This window comes from Salvelinus fontinalis, chromosome 18 (genome assembly GCF_029448725.1).
Source record: "Salvelinus fontinalis isolate EN_2023a chromosome 18, ASM2944872v1, whole genome shotgun sequence".
Lineage (NCBI taxonomy): Eukaryota > Metazoa > Chordata > Actinopteri > Salmoniformes > Salmonidae > Salvelinus > Salvelinus fontinalis.
The window spans coordinates 47,640,619-47,651,606 of NC_074682.1; the positions used below are offsets into that span (position 1 = coordinate 47,640,619).

The 10,988-nt window shown below is 44.0% G+C and overlaps 1 long non-coding RNA gene across 1 annotated transcript; it reads left to right on the top strand.

The window, feature by feature from the left end:
- Positions 1-5,638: 5,638 nt before the first annotated feature.
- LOC129815665 (uncharacterized) lies at positions 5,639-10,395 on the top strand. The gene is made up of 2 exons (XR_008753457.1): positions 5,639-6,083; positions 7,867-10,395. It is a non-coding gene; the product is annotated as an uncharacterized LOC129815665 (long non-coding RNA).
- The last annotated feature ends 593 nt before the right edge of the window (positions 10,396-10,988 follow it).

Sequence of the window (10,988 nt, forward strand, 5' to 3'; positions counted from 1 at the left end):
CAATGCGTTGCGTTCCATGTCTGAAATGTGCTGTATGAATAAAGCTTGATTTAATTTGACCCACAGAGTCCACCCCCCCTCTGTGGTGTGTGCCCAAAGTGTTCAGGGGGTCAACTGGGTTGAGGACAGGGATGATGACACTACATGAGGTCAGGAGCGCTAGAAAAAAGGGACGACTAAAAAAAGGATGACTGAAGCTGGAGGTGTAACCCTGGGTCTTTCACTTCCTGTCTGACAGACCAAACTTCCTGTCTTCATGTCCGTACTGCCAAATGTAATTTATCTGTACACACATGTATCTGTTTACAGTAGAAGACCCAGTTAGTGACTCAGGTTATCGTTATCATTTTAAACATTAAAGGGGACTGATGCCCTCAAAAAAATACAATAGACTCATGGCCCTTACTACTGTATAATCACAACAATGGACACCGCAGTAAACTATCAATTAAAAAGATCTCCACACAACTGTTTACTCTATGACTGAAGCTTGAAATGCTGGAATGACACACAGTTAAACATCAGATGATAGAGCTATGGCCAGAAAGAGGCATGAAAATAAATAGAAAGATACAGAGAGAAGGGAGAAAGAGAAAGAGTGCAGAAAATGAATGCAAAACTTGGCAAATTGAAAAAAAAGAAAGATGGGACGAGAGAGAGAAAGAGAGAAATAGAGAGAAAAAAAGAGAGAAGACCCAGATGGTCAGCCTGGCACTTGGCTGCAGCAGGCCGTCTTCTGTCTGCGGGCTGGGCAAATGGGACGGCAGGATTGAGGGGGCTCCCCACGGGCTGGGCCAAAGAGATGGCAGGATGGAGGGGGCACAGTCCTGGGCAGTGCCAACAGGCTGTGAGAGTGGCCAACAGGCTGTGAGAGTGGCCAACAGGCTGTGAGAGGAGCCAGCTGCCACAGAGGACCCCTGTGGAGGGCCCTTTCACTTTGATTACGGTGCACTGCCAGCATCAGCGCCAGCGGAACCAGCGCCAAGGTGTCCTGCTACACCCAGTGTCATGCCACACTTGCTGGATGGTGGACGGTGCCTTTTGGCTAGTCAAGAGATTGAGCTGATTGAATCCCATCAAGGCAAAGTTTTTGAATACTCTTTCAAATGCGTCCTCCCTTCCAAATCAAATGTTATTTGTCACATATGCAGACCTAACCGTGAAATGGTTACTTAACCATTTAAGAACACATTTTTACAATGACAGCCTACCGGGGAACAGTGGGTTAACTGCCTTGTTCAGGGGCAGAACGACAGATGTTTACCTTGTCAGCTCGAGGATTCAATCCAGCAATCTTTTGGTTACTGGCCCAATGCTTTACCACTAGGCTACCTACCACCCCTGACAACCAACAATGCAGTTTTAAGAAATTATTTAATAAATAAACTAAAAGTAAAAAAAGTAACAATAAATTAACAATAACGAGGCTATATACAGGGGGTACCGGTACCGAGTCAATGTGCAGGGGTACAAGTTAGTCAAGGTATTTGAGGTAATATGTACATGTACTTGGCGCTCCGGTACCGCTTGCCGTGCAGTAGCAGAGAGAACAGTCTATGACTTGGGTGGCTGGAGTCTCTGACAATTTTCAGGGCCTTCCTCTGACACCGCCTGGTATAGAATCCTGGATGGCAGGAAGCTTGGCCCCAGTGATGTACTGGGCCGTACGCACTGTCCTCTGTAGCGCCTTACAGTTGAATGCCAAGCATTTGCCATACCAGGCGGTGATGCAACCAGTCAGGATGCTCTCGATGGTGCAGCTGTAGAACTTTTTGAGGATCTGGGGACCCATGGCAAATATTTTAAGTCTCCTGAAGGGGAATAGGCGTTGTCGTGCCCTCATCACGACTGTCTTGGTGTGTTTGGACCATGACAGTTTTTCGGTGATGTGGACACCAAGGAAGCTCTCAACCCGCTCCACTACAGCCCAGTTGATGTGAACGGGGGCATCCGCTGCCCTTTCTTTCCTGTATTCCATGATCAGATTCGTTGTCTTGCTCACTTTGAGGGAGAGGTTGTTGTCCTGGCACCACACTGCGAGGTCTCTGACCTCCTCCCTATAGCCTTTCTCATCATTGTTGGTGATCAGACCTACCACCGTTGTGTCGTCAGCAAACATAATGATGGTGTTGTAGTCGTGCTTGGCCATGCAATCGTGGGTGAACAGAGAGTACAGGAGGGAACTAAGCATGCACCTCTGAGGGATCCGTGTTGAGGATCAGCGTGGCAGATGTGTTGTTGCCTACCCGTCAGGAAGTCCAGGACCCAGTTGCAGAGGGAGGTGTTTAGTCCCAGGGTCCTTAGCTTAGTGATGAGCTTCACTGGACTTAATGCAAACTGGAAACCATATATCCTGATGCTGCATTTATTGTAGCTGGGGATTTTAACAAAGCTAATTTGAGAACAAGGCTACCTAAATTCTATCAGCATATCGGTTGCTGTACACGAGCGAGTAACACGCTCGACCATTGCTACTCTAACTTCCACGATGCATACAAGGCCCTCCCCTGCCCTCCTTTTGGCAAATCTGACCATGACTCGATCTTGTTGCTCCCCTCCTATAGGCAGAAACTCATATAGGCAGAAACGCTGACTCGGTGGGCGAGTTTATAAGGAAGTGTATAGGAGATGTTGTATCCACTGTGACTATTAAAACCTTCCCTAACCAGAAACCGTGGATTGATGGCAGCATTCACGCAAAGCTGAAAGCACATACCACTGCATTTAATCATGGCAAGACGACTGGAAATATGACCGAATACAAACAGTGAAATTATTCCCTCAGTAAGGCAATCAAACAAGCAAAGTGTCAGTATAGAGACAAAGTGGAGTTGCAATTCAACGGCTCAAACACTAGACGTACCTGTCAGGGTCTACAGACAATCACGAATTACAAAAAGAAAACCAGCCCTGTCGTGGACATCGACGTCTTGCTTCCAGACAAATTAAAAAACGTATTTGTGCGCTTTGAGGACAATACAGTTCCATTGACGCGGCCCGCTACCAAAGACTGTGGGCTCTCCTTCTCCATGGCCGACGTGAGTAAAACATTTAAACGTGCTAACCCTTGCAAGGCTGCCGGCCCAGACGGCATCCCTAGCCGGGTCCTCAGAGCATGCGCAGACCAGCTGGCTGGTGCGTTTACGGACATATTTAATCAATCCCTATCCCAGTCTGCTGTCCCCACATGCTTCAAGATGGCCACCATTGTTCCTGTTCCCAAGAAAGCTAAGGTAACTGAACTAAATGACTATCGCCCGTAGCATCTGCCATCATTCTGCCATCATGAAGTGCTTTGAGAGACTAGTCAAGAACCATATCACCTCCACCTTACCTGTCACCCTAGACACACTTCAATTTGCTTACCGCCCCAATAGGTCCACAGACGATGCAATCGCCATCACGCTGCACACTGCCCTATCCCATCTGGACAAGAGGAATACCTATGTAAGAATGCTGTTCATTGACTACAGCTCAGCATTTAACATCATAGTCCCCTCCAAACGCATCATTAAGCTCGAGACCCTGCCCTGTGCAACTGGCTCCTGGAATTTCAGATGGGCCTCCCCCAGGTGGTGAAGATAGGAAACAACATCTCCACTCAGCTGATCCCCAACACTGGGGCCCCACAAGGGTGCGTTTTCAGCCCCCTCCTATACTCCCTGTTCATACACGACTGCTTGGCCGAGCACGCCTCCAACTCAATCATGAAATTTGCAGATGACACAACAGTGGTAAGCTTGACTACCAACAACGATGAGACAGCCTACAGGGAGGAAGTAAGGGCCCTCGGAGTGTTGTGTCGGGAAAATAACCTCTCATTCAATGTCAGCAAAACAAAAGAGATGATCATGAACTTCAGGAAACAGCAAAGGGAGTAACCCCCTATCCACATCGACGGGACAGCAGTGAAGAATGTGGAAAGTATTAAGTTCCTCTGTGTTCATATCACCGACAAACTGAAATGGTCCACGCACACAGACAGTGTGGTGAAGAAGGCAAACTACCTGCCCTCCAGGACACCTACAACACCCGATGTCATAGGAAGGCAAAAAAGATAATCAAGGACAATACCCACTCAAGCCACTGCCTGTTCATCCATAACCAGCCTTTCAAAGGACTTCATGGCTGCAGATGTGAGTGCTACGGGGCAGTAGTCATTTAAGCAGGTTACCTTGGTGTTCTTGGGCACAGGGACTATGGTGGTCTGCTTGATACATTCCAGTTTGGGAATAGCCAATCTAGAGGCACATTTTTTTCATTTGTATTTTTTGCAAATATTTTCTTTCTTAAAAAAACCAACTACGTTGTTGGTTAAGGGCTCGTCAGTAAGCATTTCACAGTTAGGTCTACTAGACCTGTTGCATTCTGTGCATGTGATTTGATTTGTATGCATCTACTGGTTCTTTTTCTGGAGACTGGTTGGATGACACAACAAGATAAAATGAGACAGCGGTTTTCATCAGCTGGTATAATTAACCAGTTATGCAATGGCTCTACTGACACAGTGAGTGCATGGAGGAGGTTCTCCTCATTAAAAACTGACACATTTAACAACATCACCGGCAATGCACATACAGTATATAGCCAAGTACCCTCCTAGCTTAGATCATTTTCAAAGATCTTGAGGTCGGGCCAGAAGGTAGGATTGCTGCTAATTATTAATTAGGATGTTTGGTGGGAAATGGGAATAAACACTACTTAATGTGGCCCAAAAAACAGGTCAGGATCCACGCATGTCCCCGACTTGAATGGAGGGATTGAAAAAGGGGTTGAGTCATGGTGACTGGGTTAGTTTACGGAGGGGCTGTTGTTCCCGTTCCGTCTGTTAGCTCTCCAGAGTTTCCCGTCTGAGTGATTGTTATTCAGAGCATGGCAGTGACGAGAGATAGAGGTACAAGACAGCCTATTCCCACGTAAGACCCCAGCTGTGGTTGGCTGAGTGTGTGTGTGTGTGTTGTCGTGTTTTTCATGTGAAGAAGCAACCCAGCGTGTTACAGTACTAAACACTCCACCGGCACAGACACCCACAGGACATTCCTGAAACTAAGCGGTCCACATTCCACACCTAGCGTTACGATTCCGGAAGCTGTGCTTTGCTCATATAAACCCAATGAGTCAGAAGAAATATCAAGATATTTAGTAGAACTTTTCCCTTTGCCCAGAGCAAGAGCAAGATGGAGCAAGATGGACCAATACCCCAGTCGACCCAGAGCGAGAGTGCTCCAGAATGGAGATGAGCGAGCCAGACAATGAGGGATGGGGGCATAGTAGCGGGAAGTAGGGGTGCGGAGGGTGCTGCAGCACCCCCTGATTAAAAAATACATGTGTGCACTAGGCCTTTATTACTCCTGTTTGAGCTGAGAAAAATACTCCTCAGCACCCCCACAACATCTTCGGGGGTGTGGGGTGCTCCCTGGCACAGACAGGAGTGGAATGACACAGACAGGAGTGGAATGACACAGACAGGAGTGGAATGGCACAGACAGGAGTGGAATGGAACAGACAGGAGTGGAATGGAACAGACAGGAGTGGAAAAGGAGGAAGGAAAGAAACGAGCACAGAAATGTCTGTTCAGTCCCACCCTCTCCCCCCCATTCTCGCTCTCTCCCTCTCTCTTTTTTCGCTGTGCGGTACTTTGGCTGTCAGAGCAGGTGTTGGACAGGGTATAAAGGCCATCTGGAGTGAGGGATTGCTGAGCAGTGAGAATTAAGACCTCCACACACTGACAGGGCTCAGACGAACCATCTGGTCCCCCCTCGCTTAAAGAACCTGTTCCCAGCTTCTTCACAAACCGACCTCCGGCGCTCACGCTCTCTCACTAAAACATACATGTTCACTCACTCCCCTTGATTATCATCTGCTGTCGGGAGGTTAGTGGAGTGTGAAGACCTGCTTCTTCCTCAGAGAGATTTCTTTGTTTCTTTTTTCTTGTGACTTTTTGGAGTGGAGTTGGGCCGGCATGGCGTAGATGAGACGTGCATTTGGACCCAGCATGTTAGTCTGTCTCTGGACTTTGTGTCTGTCCCTAAGTCTCATCTGGACTTGTCAAGTGACCTAGGCAGCGATCTACAGACTCGCAGGTAAAGTACAACATTGATTAAATACTCTTTTAGAAAAAAGGGTTAATGGAGGGATCTTCAGGTGTCGCTGCGGGAGAACCTTTTTTGGTTCCAAACATTTTACCCAACAAACAACCCTTTAAGAATCCTTTCATAAAAAGGTTCTACCTGGAACTAAAAAAAAGGGTTCTGAACCTGTTATGGTTCTCGGTAGTACATTGGTTTACTACTAGAGAAGGGTAACATGTTTCTGGTAACTTGCCATTCATCCTTTGGTGCACAGGTAAGAGTTGTCTGTTTTTAAGAATCTGAGCTATTGGAAGAGGCAGTCCAAGATATTAAGCACAACAAATTTGTAACATATTGTACGAATTAGATTCGTAACATATTTAAGACGTAACATAAACTAAATGGATGACCATGTACACAATTTAATGACGTAGTAGACAAAAAACAGGGACCCGTTTTAGCTCACTTTCAAACCTACTGGCTGAAATTATACAAAAGTTCTGAAGAGTCGTTTTAACACAGTAAGATGTTTAGTAATTTCTCCCCTGAAGACAATAAATTCCTTATTTTAAGGGGCTTGTATGTGTTCCGTTCTACCTTGGTGTGAAAGAAAGAAAGTAGAAAACCCTATAAATCTAATTTGTCTTGGATCAAATAGAAACATTATAACCCTATAAATAATCTAATCTGGTTTGGGTAAAATATAAACATTTTCACCCTATAAAAAAATCTAATTTGGCTCTGTTAATAGAAATAGAAACATTTCACACACATTTCTTCCATCAATTGAAGTGACTTGACAAAACAAACTACTCAACATAACCCCAGAAATTACCAGAAAACCTCAACAAATCAGTCTAGATAAAGATGGTACCATAAATTAAATGTGATAATGCATTTTCATACACAGTACCAGTCAAAAGTTCTTTCATTTAAGGGTTTTTCTTTATTTTTGCTATTTTCTACATTGTAGAATAATAGTGAAGACATCAACACTATGATATAACACATATGGAATCATGTAATAAGCAAAAAAGTGTTAAACAAAGTAGAAGAAACCTTTGCCTTGATGACAGCTTTGCACACTCTTGGCATTCTCTCAACCAGCTTCACTTGGAATGCTTTTCCAACAGTCATGAAGGAGTTCCCACATATTCTGAGCACTTGTTGGCTGCTTTTCCTGCACTCTGCGGTCCAACTCCTCCCAAACCATCTCAATTGGGTTGAGTTCGGGTGATTGTGGAGGCCAGGTCATCTGATGCAGCACTCCATCACTCTCCTTCTTGGTCAAATAGCCCTTACACAGCCTGGAGGTGTGTTTTGGGTGATTGTCCTGTTGAAAAACAGATGATAGTCTCACTAAGCACAAACCAGATGGGATAGTGTATCGCTGCAGAATGCTTCATGGTTGGAACCACACATGTGGAGATCATTCGTTCACCTACTCTGCGCCTCACAAAGACACGGCGGTTGGAACCAAAAATCGCAAATTTGGACTCATCAGACCAAAGGACAGATATCCACTGTTCTAATGTCCATTGCTTGTGTTTCTTGGGCCAAGCAAGTCTCTTATTATTATTGGTGTCCATTAGTAGTGATTATTGGTGATCATTAGTAGCAGACCTTCTACATGGGGTTGTAACAAGTGCTACCGACCACGAAAATGGCTACTTCTGTCTCTCGTAAACGGGAGTAAACGGACCAAATTAGTGACAGTATGCAAGTCAAATATATAAACCAAACATGAATTCCGTTTTTGACAATATCACACGTCTTTTTTCGTTCATATCCCCAGACCGATGAAACCTACAACATGGCCCAACAAGTGCCAGCGGGTTCCAACGGAGTGTGGCTACCGCGTGGTTTATACGGAGTTCCCGAAGGTGGAGTGTCAAGCCTACAGCTGGATCTGGTGAAGGCAGACAGACACCTATGCCCCCCTACAGTCAAAATACACGATCGCAAGACTCTGGCTGTGGACAACCTCTTGAATTAAGTAGTTACCATCCAGAGAACAGACCACATCCAACCTTCAATTTGTCAACTTGTTCAATCAAAGAAGGAACCAATTCCCAAATTGAACGACCCAACTCCAAAAGGTTCGTCCTTCGTTTCAATAAATGTGTGCGTGTGTTAATGTTATTAAAATTTGGGACAGAAGGACCTCAATTGGCACGGATTCCAAATGGGCATAGATTCAAATTCCAATAGATTCTCAAACACAAGTACCATAAAAAGTAGCAACATACTCTGACTGTACAGTAGTATCCTATCATCCCAATTTGATTGCTCAGCTTCCTGCCCTCCTCTCCTTACTTTAGTGACCACTGATCTTGATCACACCGACAGTGTCATTGTTTTTTGGTACACAAAAAGTACATTAATTTCCAATGGAAAGCTGTGATTGCCATGCAGCATTTCAGAGGCAGTGGCAGTGCTTTCTGTATAAATTCGATTTGTCGAAAGTATGCATAAAATCGTATGCGTAGACGGTATGACATAAATGGTAGCAGAAGGTGAATGTTTAACTTTTGTTGCACACATATCCAGATGATGCCGCGTACCATTTTACACAATGATTAACATAGTTAAAGGTCAAATAAAAAATAAAGGTGTGATTGAGGTGTAACGCCTTGATCACACCGATAGTGTCATTTCGCAAAATAGTAAGCGGTATCATCTCGATTTGTGTGCAACAAAAGTTCAACATGAACTTTCTGCTACCATTTCTGTCAAGCAGTCTACGCAGTTTGACGCATACGTTCGATAAATCCAATTGATGCATCACACAGAACACACTGTAACTGCCTCTGCAATTCTGCAAAGCAAACTCAGCGTTCCATTAGAAATGAATGTACTTCTGGTGTCCCAAAATGCCATGACTGTCGGTGTGATCGAGGCGTAAGCGACCAATTGAGTAGTTTGATGAGGACTCCGACCATATGTCAATATTGTATCACCTGTTGTTTACGAAGCATGTGACAAATAAAAGTTTGATTTGACCTCGTGACAAGCCACAAGACGTGCTTCTAGATGTCGACGCCATAAACCCGGCACTTCCCGAATGTGGCCCTCAAATCTCAACCAGATACCCTTCATTACCATGCAGTGTTACAAAGGTCTATAGTTATATGCGTGATATTTTCCTATCGGTTCCTTCGTAGGTGTTCAGTCTTCTGTATGTAGCAGACCGTTATGTTTTCAATGTGAGGAAGCGAGAGCGCCATCGGTCAACTTCACAAACCTAGGCTGGATTTACACTCTACTATGCACGCTCCATACAGGCTCCGCAAACGCTTTGCGACTTCACCCGCACTGAGGTTTGAGCTATGCATGGCAGAGCGTGTAACTTCACACAACTGTCAGTGATGAATTGCTCAGCAGAAAGCTTGACTGTGGAGTTCACTCAGCCTTACAGAACGACTCCTTAGCCTCACCCGTCGACTGGTTTGTCAGGCTATGGAGCTATTTCACCGTTCACGTCACTGTGTGTACAGTATATAATCAATTATTTCAAACAAAACATGGCAGTGTTACATAATGTGTAAAGAAATGTTCACTATTTCTTCAACAGGTTTTTGGGAACGGGTACCATACCTTAGTGCATGAAATATCAACATGGCAATTTTTCTAAATACATTATCATCAGTATTTTATTATGAAAATGCATTACATCTCTTCTGCTTTTTTATCTTTTGGATGGGGGAATCCACATAGTCACCACTATGTTGTGTAAAAAATAAAACAAAAACGAGTTAAACTTCATTCCCCCCCCCCTCAAAAATGCAGTGTCCAGTTTCTCTGGGAGTCGAAAGTGAAGAGTAAAAAGAAAGACTCAACAGACCTAATCATCCCAATCCGACCATCGGTCAGTCCCAGAAAAGAAATATCATGCGGCAAATTTAGTGTACTAGATTTCTCTTTTTACAGTTTAACACATTTTATACAAGTACACATGTTCATACATTGTCATTTTTGTTTCATTTTAGGGGTTATTTCTTTACTTAAGGTGCTGGTAATTTTGGGTGACATTTCTCAGAAGTCTTCTGTCAAACATTCATGTAACAAGTGAGTACCTTACGTCTGTGGATGAGGCAATAAGAAGAAAGGTCAAGTGTCTGGTCAAGCTGGCCAGTCCCTCTGTCCGAAGCCCCAGTGTGGTTCCTGGGGCCCCAAAGACATTTACTCCCAACCAAATTAGAACGTCCAGTTCGAACGATTTCCATCTTCCTGTCACTAGGGTAATACAACTCCCAGCCTGCATCAGCAATGTCATTTAACGTTGATTAAAAGTCCCAATGCTGTGGTCATGGCACATGACTAATTTTGTGTTGTGATTTTCATATTTTTGTTTAGTATTCAGTTGGTAAGAACCCTAATAAAATGGGGGTACAGCATTCTGTGGAAAGTGAGACTTCTCGAAGCAGCAACAAATAAGGAGAACACAGCAGCTTTTTTTTTATACCGTTCAAACCATCCTCCTGTTTTCTTAGGTGGCATACGAAATGCAAGGAATGGTCAGAAGGAGAGAAAAAATATATTCTCAATACATTTTGATAAAAATAATCCGACAGGATTCAAACGAGACGACAAACCCAACAACGGAGTAAAAAAAAAAAAATATATATATATATATATATATATATATATATTCTAATTACTTCTCACTCTGTCGCTGCATTCCAGCACAAAAAGGTTTTAACGATTACTAGGATGCATTTCTGGCAAAAGTTTGATTCCAAATTACAGATGGCGAGTTGAATCAACCGATTTGTGGGAAACATAACTGGATTTAACTGTAAATAACTTAAAACGAAAACAACTGCAGCACCATGAATTACAAGATCTGTTTGACTCAAGTACAACGAAGCAAATCTACTGTGAAGTAGTAATATAGCAAATGAAAACAGTCAAGTG